Raw genomic sequence first — 13,462 nt, 5'->3', positions numbered from 1 at the left:
GCAGTATGCACTATAATGTAATCACAGTGGGCACGATAGTCGATCTCATTATACTAAACTAACGGAGCATGTAGTTCAGCAAATTAAACATTAACAAACATTGTTATGAACGGTTGCCTCACGTGGTAACTGCCACGTATGGACATGTCCCTACGTAGGCAAGCTTTCCTTTTGTATATAAACAAAAAAACAAAAAAAAAAAGGATTCAATGGTAGAGACGATCAATTACTTACGACAATCAGTCTTCCAAAATCGTTGTCATTATTCTTCAATCCACATTTTACAACATCCAGCTAAAAATTTGCTACTCCTTGCACTTCTATGCTGCTTGTGTTATGTTCTAGATATTATTAACAATGTTACTTTTCATTGCTATATTTGGTGCCCATGTAGACAAAGAGCTTATCTGTGATGACAAATTGTGGCCTTGGGGTGAGTAAATCCTATTGCTTGTCATGGTTTCCTTATTTAATCACCTTATAGTGCCTCCTCATATCATACCAATTTGAGTAAAATTACCAGATATCCCTCTCCATCTTTGGGAAGACTCTTGTTATGAAGCCAGTGGTAATTCTAGTAAGCGATTTTCAAAAGTTTGATTTAGCTACTTCAAACATTGGTCACACTAACTATGCCCATTTTTTAGTAGATACGTTCATCTCAAAAGCTATTCCTAGGGAGGTTGATTTGATGGTAGAGGATAGGCAATGAAGAAACAGTGCAGACGGAAGTAATGTCCTGTTGGGCCAATACGAGTTTTTGAGATTCCATACATTACTTGAATACTGGATAGAGTAGAATAAAAAAAATGGAAGAAAGAAGCAAGCTGGGAGTCTTTACAATTTTCAGGCAAAGATTCAGAGGATGTAAAGTCAGTGACAGGAGTCAAGATGATAACAATGATTTAATACCGAGAAGTTAAAATTTGCATCAAATGTGATGAGTGAGGATGCATATCCAACTAAGTAAAAGAAATTCAATGTATACATTTTGGACCAATAAACTCCTAGGGGTCACTAATTTGGTAGGATGGATGGGAGTCATTGCAGATGGTAGCAAAAAGGTTATGCTAAGTTTAAAAGAGTTTCCGTAAAAATTCATTTGAATGTATAGTGGAATGCTGATCCTACGTTTTCCTTTACATTTTCAAAGTCCATCTTCAGAAATGAGGTTTACACATGGTACTTTTATTGTGATGTCTTGTGGTAAGTGGTCATCTGGTAAAAGGTGGTGAGTGTTTCCTGATGGTTGTACTGATGCTCACAATATAGAGTGAGAATTTGTATTTTCATTCTACACCATTGATGCAAGTTTTGATGTTGTGAGTCCAGCTGAAAATAAGCAATAATTGCCGGAATCCCTAGGGGAAAAAATCTAGATCAGAAAATGTAAGATTGAAATTGAAGAAATGGAACGGTAAGTTCTAAATATTTGCAAAAAGAAAAATCTTCTTTCTTTTCCAAGATTGAAATATGCAGATTTTTAAACATGAGACTGCATAAAATGGAAAGAAATTGGAACTGCAATACCACTGGAATTACAGTAGAGACTTTTCCTAAGGAGATATATATGCCAACTCAAGCCAATTATTATGTTGTCAATCCAGCTGCAAAAAAGCAATAACTGCCAGAAACTCTAGCGGTAAAAATCTAATCAATATAAGATCTGAACTGAAGAAATGGAACCTGAAATTCTAAAAGAGTGCAAAATAAAAGTCATTTTTTTCTAAGACTGAAACAATGCAGATTTTTAATCTACTAAATGCATAAAATAGAAACAAATCAGAAATGAAATACAACTGACAATAAAGGATAATTCTCATGCAGAGATATGTGTGAAAAAGAAAATCTAGAGAAAGTATAATGTTAGTATATCAAGCTGAAAAATACCAATAATTGCTGGATCTGAACTGAAGTAATGAAACCCAAGAATTCTGAATGTTAGTGAAAAAGAAAATCTTCTTTGTTTTGCAAGATTGAAAAATGTAGATTTTTTAATAGATAATTGCATAAAAATGAAATGAAAGAAATCAGCACTGAAATACTACTAAACAATTTGTCTGGATATTACAGGAGAATTCTCCCAAAGAGATATTTATGCCAACCAGTACTACCAGACTAACCAATTACCCTGAAAGTCCCAAGTACTCAGCTGGGAAGGCAATGCCTTCTGGCTTGTTTTACAGACTCGGTGAGAATGGCTGAGAGCCTGAGACCATCCAGGTCTGGCTGAGTCCAGCCAAGTCAGTCCAAGCTTTTCAAAAATGACAATTTTTGTAAAATATTTTTATAATTTACTTTTCTGAAAGTGTCTAGTCTGTGCTGAGCTTTTACCAAGCTTTTGTGCCAAGCCTCAGTCCAAATTTGGTAAATATAGTGCCTGCACAGGCCAAGAAATTCTCCTAGTGTTATCTAGTCACTACACTACGACAAAATATGCTAACGGTAGCACCACGCAGGAAATTACCACCTGGAAACATGTCCAAATTCAACACCTAACAACCTATTTTGAGCTAACTGCACATGCATCTCAATTGCTTGGACATTAAAATACAGATGACAATAAAGAATTATAATGGACCTATAAACTTGTCCAGCAGACACAATTTCTTGACCGTCAAACAAGCTGATTAATCTCAGGTATCATAACTGCCTCCCCTTCTTAAATTGCTTAACGCAAAGCAAATGTTGTCAAAATTACATAAGGTTGCCAAATGGGGTATGTAGTCAAAATGTTGTCCTTCAATCCATCATCTAAAGTCCACCAAAGGCAAAAAAAATTCAAATTGAACCATCCCAACAATTTTGTCAAGCAATTCAAGTAAACCAACTTATCATAATCTTGGCTACAAATTTAAAAGAAAATTTGACGTGAACACTCCAACATTTCTCCTTCTAATTCACGTCTGTGACCTAGTGCACAAGAACATCCAAGCATCTACATAAGGACTTGAGAGAGTTGGTCATATCATATGGAGGTTGATTCAAATGTTGTAGAACGTGGGGAAGTGGAACTCCGTTGTAATTCATGTCGTAGGCTTAACACTGTTTGTGCGTAACCAAGTGGAGCGAAGGGCAGATTGTATTCTACGGTATATCACACCTTATTGTATTTGTCTAGCTTCTAACAACAATTCAGTAGCAGTGCATATGCCAACACCAAAGTTGGTTTTACCCTTTCAAGTGGATCCCAAATGAAATATTATGTGCTTACTTCTCTTATCTTGGTATTCTTGTCTTCCTGACTTTATTGATTCTTAATTTACGCTGCTACTTGTGGATGAGATTATGAATCATTTGGCATAAGAGCAGCTTACTAATCCCTGGGATATGAAAAAAGTAGCCTACAGAAATCAAAGAATTGATTTCTACATTTGCAACTCAGACATCTCTATGTGAAAGACAATTAAAGAGGCGAGACTGAAGAATCCAAAGATATGAACCTTGTGATTGCCCTTGAAAGCAACATGGAAATAGTAATGAAAAATCTAAATTGGATGAGTCAACAATAAGAATGTAGCAGCCAAAAACAAAAGCACGTAGGGTCAGATCAAACTGCTAAGGGTTAAAAAGTACAAGCTCTCACAAAGAAATGTGGTATTCGAGATGCTTAAGGACCTACAAGACCAAGAAGCCTTCTTGGAGAAAAAGCAAGTAAAGGAGATTCGGGTAAAAACTAAAAACACCACATTTTAAGGTTGAAACAGAAGTAAAGATGAAATAATTCAAAGGGCAACTGAATGCTGAATTTCCAGATACTTGGATCAAACAAATGGGAGTTTATTTCAGCATGCACAATGTTAGTGAGGCACAGAATGAGAAGATGTCTTTTGCAAATATCAAAATGTCGGGACATTCTCTTGAATGTTGGTATATAAAATATAAAAGCAGTAATACATATTATTGCTAATAAACAAAATATTTAAGTACCTCATGATCTGCGCATAAAACAAAATCATAAATTCAGTGATTTGTAATGAAAATTACAATCAATATTCAATAATCTTCATATTGCTCTTCACCAAGAGCATCAAAGTCAACATTTGGTTCAATTTCATTTAAACCACAATGAATTACAATGCCACTTCCAAAAGCCATGTCATACATAGAAGTTGCCTCGTCTAAAGAGATTTTAACAAGTTGTGCAGCAACGTCTAAGTCAGCACACTCAACAGTTGGATACAATTCCTCACCCCAATCATTGTAATCAAGTTTCTTATGTGAAAAGAGATCCCAAAATAGTGGGCGTAATAAGGCCTTTTGAAAACAAACCTTCATGGAGAATAACATTTTGAAAAACTTATCACTTAAAGACAAAATTAGGTATTTGGCCGGCCTTTGGGGCCCCGTTAGTTTGCCCAAATCCGTCCTCAGTTCACTCAAGGTCCACCCAAGAACTCAAGGTGCTCAAGGCAGATCCTAGGACAAAACCCAGGGTGTCCTAGACGCAAACCAAGCCCCAAACAAGATTCATACAGGTATGAGGGGTTCTAATGAACCCTAAAATGTAGCTGAAAAGAAAAGAAAAGAAAAGCAGCTATGTCTAGTTGGAGAAAATTTGAGGAATTGCCACATAAAAATTTCTATCCTAACAAGTATAATCAAAAAATAAAGAGGTTGTATATTAAGCAAGACAATGGACAATTACATTGCAGAGTTTAGCATGCTATCTGAGAGGTTTTCATACCCATAATAGATCAAGGGTAATCACCATCAATCCATTGCACAAAGACAAATCTTGTGTTCCTATTGTGTAGAGGGAGAAGAACAGCTACTACACTCAACAAGGACTTGTTAGTGAGAGACCAAGAAATGCTTCTAGGGAACATTGCTGCAGAATAATTTTAAAAGGAACTAGGAGTCTTCACAAGTTGGACTCGTAGTGAAGACACCAAAACAAGCCAAATGGTATTCAGAAGAGATATGAAACCTCTTTCCTCACTCGAGGACTCACTAAGATTCTATGGGTCTAAAAGCCTCTCTAAGAAGAGGTGTGTGATTTATTAAGGATCAAGAATCGAATTTCATTAAGAGAATCACTTCCAAAAACAACAACTCTCTCAAATACTACCAAGTTATGATGCCAAAGGAAACTCTTGGTCCATACAAGAGATGATTCTGAAATCACCAAGCAGTTTTGAACCTGTCCATCAACATTTAAGGGTGGCTTCATCCCAATATCAGAAATAAAAAAATTTGAAGCGAACACTCTTAACATTTTTCCTTCAATTCTCTGCTAAGGCCTTCCAGTGCACAAGGAGGAGATCCAACATCTACATGAGAACTTTAAAGAGTTGGATTGTATAATAGGGAAATATATTATAGTGTTGTATAACATCAAGAAGTAGAATTGCATTGTAATTCATGACATAGGCTTAATTGTGTAACCAAGTGAAGCAGGGGCAGATTGTACTCCACAATACATTGCCTCATTTTATTTGTCTAGTTTCTGATAATAATTTGAAAGACGGTTTTGACTGTTACTCTATCAAAGGGCTTCTATGATAAAATCTTGCATGTATGCTTCTCTTATCACAGTATTATTTCCTACCTGACTCATTTATTCAGATTATAGGTAGCACAGTCCAAATTTGTATTGGCTCTTAATTCTATTGCTAGTTGTGGATGAGATTACAAATCACTTAGCTAAATAAACTTTGCCCCCCTCATTACAAATTGTGTCCCAAGGACAAATACTTGTCCTTTCAACAAAGATTTTGATTCTATTCCAAATATGGAATATTGCATTCAAGAATAGATCCTTGAAAACAATTGTATACTCATTAGTCAATTGTTGTACCTTATTTTCTCTTGTTGGCTTCTGTGATTTCACCTTGGCATGCAAGCCACCATAGATTAAAACATATAACAGCTTGCCTTTTCTATATCAGTTAACCTATATTGTACGCTAAATCCATTTATTTATACCAGCTTATTGTTCTTTCTTAGATTTTATGTAATAACTAGAATTCACCCGATACATTTGTTCACTATATACCATAACAACGGCTGTTGTTGGTAGACCTTTAACATAAAACCTTGAATTTAGCCAGCTGCAATATCCATCATTATATCATCTCCTTACACTATGTCATTGTATCATTCACCATTAACACTAAACAATTTTTTAATAACTAGAATTCAGCCAATACATTTGTTCACTATATACCATAACAACAGCTGTTGTTGGTAGACCTTTAACAAAAAGCCTTGAATTTAGCCAGCTGCAATATCCATCATTATATCATCTCCTTACAGTAATATCCATCATTATATCATCTCCTTACAGTATGTCATCATATCATTCACCATTAACACTTGACAATTTTGTAACTAAGTAACCCTAGTTCAATAGATGTCAACAACATTAATTGTATCTTGGTATGAGCATTACCAATAAATTAGGAACAATATTAATTATCCATACACTATACTCTCTCCACTAATGATTTGATAATAGTTGATATTCAACATGCCAACAAGAGAGAGGATTTGTGACAGTATGATCAAGAGTTAAATGAATGATCATCAACTTGTCACCTGTCTCAGAAAGCAAACATACTATGAAAGCAAAATTCACACTCAAATAATATTCATTAGTATTAAATTTGCATAAAATATAGACAAACTACTCAAAGCACCGCCATTAAGAAGTAATAATTCACAAAAAGATCGGACAATTTTGAAGTTAATAAGGAACAAAAAAAAAACACGGTTTGTAAGTCCCCCTACCCCAAGCTTCATTAAGCCACGGTAATTCTAGTGTTACAGGGGTAAGGTTCTTTTTTGTAACAAGGATGGCAATTTCCTCCATTGCAACTCATTATTTCAAGGATACAAGACCAACAATGATGATGAGTGGGAAGGTGTAGTTGTAATGCTGGTATTTGTGCCTTCCAATAGGGTGTGAAATCTTAAACAAATTCGACATGATGTTCATGTATTGGAACCTTGTACAATTAGGAAAGCTATGCAAAAAGCATCACATATTGAGAAACAAAACACCATCAAAAGTCAAATCATGAGAGCAACTGATAAAAATGTGACTAATCCTACTAGCAAAAACATAGACAAGTCCTTGAACCCAAGAGAAACTGGTAAACTCTCTCCTCAACAAGGGATAGAGAAAAGACAAAAAGAAAATTGGAATTGTGATAGTGAATGTTCAAAGAGTCATAATTATTCTAGTAGTACGAAAAAGAATGAATTTGGAAAAGAAAAGTACCTGGAAAAAAAACAAATATAAAGTTAAGAATGAGGATTCCAAAAAAAAAAGAACTACCATCTCCATACATGCATTGAATCGAATAAATACACCACAAACACTCAAAGTAATTGGTAATATTAAAAATCAAAATGTGGAAGTACTGGTGGATAGTGGTACCATAATTGAAAAACACAGACTCCGAAATGACTTGGCTAGCCCAAAAATTTAAAAAACTCAAGACTCACCAAAAAACTTGGGAAAAAACTAGCAACAACTCGGCACATTTATGAAACATTTGAAGATATATAAAATTTTAAAAATATTCTTCAAAAAGATACATATTATTTAATTTGTAAAACATATGTCCGTTTTCCATCATATATAAGTCAAAATTAGACACCATTTACATATATATTAGTGATGATAGCCACTAAGTATAATCTTTAAAACATATAAATATAAAATATTTATTATTTTCATTTTTCCAAACTTATAAAATATCTATTTGATATTTAACAAAAGGTATAATATTTTAAAGATATTCAAATTATTTTATTTTTTTAAATTAAAAAAAAAGTAGAAACTAAAATAATTTGCCGTTAATGGGGTTTGAAAGGCTAATCTTTCAAAAAAATCCTAGGGAAGGAGTGAAATGGGAAAACCCCGAACAAAGATGGGTTAGAGTCAACTCGAATGACTCCTCTAGAGGGAAACCAAGCCCAAGTGGAGCAAGATGTGTTACTCGAGATCATATAGACAAAGTGCTTAGCGAGAAGTCTGAGTTTTGGGGGTTACTACTATCAATGATGTAGAATTTTGAGAGGCATTTTTGGGGGTTAAATGTGGACTCGAATTGCTAGTGAACAAACTTCATTTGTAAGGAGAATCTCTTGTTGGAGTAATTAGGACATTTATCCAATTATTTATTAATTAGATCCTTCAGTTACTTTTTCACTTAAGCTAAACTTAGATGCTTTTTGTTATTTAGAGTTTTCTTTTCTAGATGTAGTTGATCTTAATTTAGCTTCTACTTTGCATTGCTCTAGTTCTCCTAATTTTCACATTAAGTTTCGCACCTAGGGTTCCATTCATCCTTTTACAAGGATTCATTCATTCATTGTAATTGTATCTCCAATATTGTTTGTGCAATATTATAGAATTCTTTGGTTGTTATAGAGCATATTATCTTTGTTTGATCTCTTTTATGTAATAGGTGTTTTGCTTGCAAATGAATCTTGGCTCTTGTGGTTGTTCATCAACTTCAACATGGTATCGAAGTTTTTTTGTCAAGTTTGTCAAGTTCTTGTCTACATGCCTAAGGCATCTAACCTGGGGTGAATTTTTTGTGCACATTGGGCTCAAACGGAGATTACCATCGTGTCCGTAGCATCAAAAAACCCTAAGATCAACTATAATTTCATCAAAAACTGAGCAGTTGAAAAATCAGATCAAATTGGTTGAGGGCACAAAAATCTAGGTGACATCCGGGGGAAGCCAAAACATCTGGGCACTTTAGAGCGTAACGGAGGTCACCATTGTACTTAGAAGGCCCAAAACCCTAAGATCGCCTATCAAATCATCAAAATCTGACAAAGTGAATCCAAGGCAAAAAAAAAATTAGGGTACCACAAAAATCTACACAGCCATATAGAAATCAGTAGTCATACTGCAAGAGCAAGGGCTGAAAAATAACATGCAAGCTAAAAATTTCCATCGCTGCCTTAAAACTTACAAAAAATTAATGAGTTTTTTAAAAAAGGGCAAGTCAAACTTTTTAAGGGGCATCAAATTTTGTATTTAAAAAGTCAAATACAACCTTTGTACCAGCATACCAAGCCCTACAGCAGCTGACATCAGTGCTGCCCCACCAATTTTTGGTGGTCCCACTAAATTTGGCATTCCTCTAAATTTAGCTGAGTTCTCTACTTTTAGCGCTCCAAAGCCTAAAACACCAAGTCTCAGTTTTTTGCTCATAACTTCGTCATACGGTGTCAAAATTAGGCAAATGAGACATTTTCGGAAAAATGATTCTAGAGCCAATCTGAATCTGGTGGTGTTTTTTGTTAGATCTTGCACCAATTTTCCGTACCAAGCCTCCAAAGTTATCCTTCAATTTGCGCTTTTGGGGCCATATCTTGCACATCCGGACTCCCATTTTCAACTTTTGCACATTGTCAAAAAGTTCTAAGTCCTCTATTCAAATTTGCAGTCAATTTTTCCAAAATACCCACCAAGTACTTAGTGATCTCAATTTTTGTCATTTCTCAATTTTCTGATTTCTCAACTTATTCAAGTGCAAAAAGGTTTGGTTTTCTTGTCATAAGGGGGTGAAATCGTCATCTTTCAAATTTCTATATTGCTCTAACCCTAGCCTAATGGTCGATCCTTCTATTGAGAAACTTACCCCTCATAACTACCATAGCTGGAAGATCACAGTGATCAGATTGCTTTGGTCTAGGGGTTTACGGTCTTGTTTAGATGACACTCGGCCCACTTTGACTCATGAATTTGAGATCATTCAGCATAGAGATAAGATAGATCAGACTATGGGTTTGACTGGCCTACATGTTTCAAACAGTCTCCAGTTCCATACTGATTCCTGCACCACTCCTAGGGCTATGTGGCTCAAATTTGAGCAAATTTTTGGGGGTATTAATGAGTTTCATGCACTTCAGCTTGAAACAGATTTGACATCACTGACAGCTGATTCATTTCCTTCCATTAAGGAATTGTAGAGAAGTTCATCCATCATATCATAGTTACAGGGTTATGGAAAGCATAAGGCTAAAAAGGAGTGCATCTTCCTAATTCTGTCCAAGCTTCGAGGCCAATTTCAGTTCTTTGCTTCATCGTTCTATTCCACCATGGATGCTTTGGGTACCACATTCGCTATGCCTTCATTTGAGGTGTTTAATGAGCACTTGACACAAGAGCAAGAGAAGCTATCACAACTTGATTCAGTTTCTGGTTCCAAATCTTAGGTCTTGGTTGGTCAGACTCCTACATCTATAGGGAAACAAAATAAGAAGCAAAAGAACAAAGGTACATAGTCTGCTCAGTCGCCTCCAACATCAAAGTCACATGGACATGATTCAGATTCTTCCACCTCTTCGAAGAGCTCTTCATTTAGGAAGGACAAGCTTAAGTGTGATTACTGCACCAAACCAAGACATAATGTGCATCGCTATTATGCAAAGCAGATTAATGCACTGAAAGAACTTTGAAAGAATAATATCCAGCAACCTTTATCTAGTGCATCCTCTTCCATCACTTCAAAACCAAAACATTCTAGCTGAAAGAACTTTTTTGAAAGAATAATATTCAGCCACCTTCATCTAGTGCATCCTCTTCTACCACTTCAAAACTTGGACATTCTGGATCTTCTTCATCGCCACGTGGTGAAGACAAGACAAAAGGTCATGCTCTCTTTGCATCGACACATTCTCAATCCTCCAAATGGCTTCTTGATTTACATCATATGGAATCATCAGCGGATATGTTCTCTTCTTTTGAGAATCATTATTTTCCACAGATTTTGGTGGGTAACAACACTTACACAAGTATTTATGGGAGTGATTCTATTGAGGTTGATGGTGGCAAATTCAAAAATGTTCTTTGTGTCCTTGCATTATCTTCCAACCTTCTTTCCATCTACCAGATTACTCACAATGGGATAGGCAAGACAGCTGAGTTCACCCCTGATTCAGTGCTCATCAAAGACATGCATAGTAAAGAGCTTGTTACAATTGGTAGTGTTGATCATGCATCACGGTTGTACGAGTTCTCTCATTTTGCTCCCACTGAGCATGCATCTAGTCTTATCTCATGCATAGAAATCTGAAGAAAGGTATGGTCACTTGAACCGATGTGTGCTTTAGTCATCCATAGGGGTTCTTGAGACTTGTGTTGATCCTCCTCCACCTCATGCTTCTTCAAAGATCAATTCAGTTCAGCAAGTTGATTGTTCCCTTCCAGTTCCAACAGAGTGGGATGAGTACTTGCTAGATATTGCAGCATTGTTTGATACTTCACACTCTCCAGACATGATTGAGTAAATTCCATTCCTCCTTGATTGCAGTTTGAGCATTGTTGTCATGCCATCTTTAGTGCATTCAAAGGTTGTTCAACAAGTATCTTCACAGCAGTTTGGATTTGCTTCAGTAGATTTGGCATCCTTTGATTCAAGCAGTTGGACAATTGAGCAGTCTTCCATGGCACACATCATGAGACTCTTCCTTCATCTCCTTTCATGGAGTTGTTTCAGCCTTATCCACTTGATTTGTTTCTTCCTAAGGAGAGGAACATGGTTTGCCACTCTTGGATCTTCATCAGCATTTGCCCTCGATCTTCGGCATTGGAGCTTCTTCATTATAGGAGGGATATATTGTCTCTTCTTTACTCTCTAATGGGGAAATCTTGATTGTACTTATGTGACCAATTCAGTACTTGGGGGGGCATCTTGAGTCCTTCATGCTTGTCACATGTACTTTCTTTTTCATTTCTTTTTCTCTCTTTTGGAGGGGAGTTTTCTCCCATTGGGTTTTCTCCTTTTCTCCAATTGTGAGAGTTGCATTGGTGTTGAGTTGCATTCCTTTGCATTGGTTTGTACATGAGTATCTAATCAGGCCTTTGTTGTTGGCACTCATTCATACATGCATTCATATTAACTTTTTAGCTTATCCTTAGAGTTAATTTTAAGGGGGACTGTTGGAGTAATTAGGACATTTATCTAATTATTTATTAATTAGGTCCTTTAAATACTTTTTCACTTAAGCTAAACTTAGGTGCTTTTTGTTATCTATAGTTTGCTTTTCTCAATGTAGTTAGGCTTAATTTAGCTCCTACTTTACATTGCTTTAGTTCTCCTAATTTTACCATTAGGTTTTGCACCTAGGGTTTCATTCATCCTTTTATAAGGATTCATTCATTCATTGTAATTGTATCTCCAATATTATTTGTGCAATATTGCAGAATTCTTTGGTTGTTATAGAGCATATTATCTTTACTTGATCTCTTTTGTGTGATAGGTGTTTTGCTTGCATATGAATCTTGGCTCCTATGGTTGATCATCAACTTCTACATCTCTGATAACAATGAATTCAATCCTATCAATGAATTCAATCCAACAAAGGACCAACCCTAACTGGAAATTGCAAAAATGGCTTATATCCATTAGGGGATTTCGTTGGCAAATTTGATTAAGGCAATGATGTGACTGATGAAATGGCTAAAAAGGCAACACATTAGAGGTGTGTTGTTACGTCATTATGAGTAACATACTCAGATTGGAGGTGGTCGGGCATTTGGCATTGATCTCCAAATCTCACAAGAAACTGTGTGATGCAACAAGACACTTTTGGGTTATTATTGCTTTTGCCACCAAGACTAGTGATACGGTTATCCAAGCACTTTTGAGAACTTCATGATGGGTTCATCGAACGCACCAAGGGTGTTGGACAATCGTGTGGCATTGGTTTGGGCAGAGTTAGCCAATCCTCTAGCCAACTCAATACCTCGTTTTCGGCATGTACAATATATGGTACATTGATTTTTTATCAACCCACGATTGAAAGAGACTGAATTAATAACAAAGGACAAATGTCTTACGTTGGGGGTGGAGGTTTATTGATTGCACAAGACAAAATATCGAGATTAAAGCATGTTTAAACTTTGTTATATTCTTCCCTAAGCTATTGGTGGCATAGTGGTGACCCCAATGGTTAAGAGCCCCCAGGACGAATAAGTCACTTGTCAAGTAATTTGGTAGATCTACAAAGAACGACATCTATGGACAATCTATTGCATTCCATGAGCAAAAAGAGACAGATGTCATTTCTAGAGGAGGTCTCTAACAAAAGGCTTAAAACAGACCATGGTTTAATCATTCATGCCACCAAGGTGGTGCTTGCTAAGGATTTCTTGATGGCCAACCATTGTCGTACAGTGAACAGTGATGTCCCGGCAATGTTTCTTGCAATGTATTGCTATATGGGAGTGAGTCAAAGGCTATGGTGAATGCTATCTGCAAAAGGCTAATTAGCAGTAATTGCCTGGGTGAATTGGACATTGTCTTAGAGAATATAGACCCTAAGCAGGGTCTCCCTTTGCCGAAAGATTATTACCTCCTTCAACGCTCTCGGAGAGAAGTGGCTAAATATCCATTAATCCACTCTCCTGACCCCTCTGTGCTCCCGCAAATGAAGCTCGCGGTTGAAAGGAGTGTCTTTCTTGAAGTTGATGTTGGGAATGGTCCCA

At 36.2% G+C, this 13,462-nt stretch overlaps 1 protein-coding gene across 1 annotated transcript in view; it reads right to left on the bottom strand.

Annotated features, from left to right (window-relative positions):
• Positions 1-1,939: 1,939 nt before the first annotated feature.
• The window catches only part of LOC131051162 (UBP1-associated protein 2C), a 31,853-nt gene continuing 20,330 nt past the window's right edge, over positions 1,940-13,462 (bottom strand). Inside the window, exon 3 of the mRNA XM_057985550.2 lies at positions 1,940-2,380. The gene's annotated coding sequence lies outside the window, so the exon portion shown is untranslated. The remainder of the gene's footprint in view (positions 2,381-13,462) is intronic.

The sequence above is a fragment of the Cryptomeria japonica genome, chromosome 9, assembly GCF_030272615.1.
Source record: "Cryptomeria japonica chromosome 9, Sugi_1.0, whole genome shotgun sequence".
In the NCBI taxonomy this organism is placed as follows: domain Eukaryota; kingdom Viridiplantae; phylum Streptophyta; class Pinopsida; order Cupressales; family Cupressaceae; genus Cryptomeria; species Cryptomeria japonica.
This window is presented reverse-complemented; position numbering and strand designations above follow the sequence as displayed.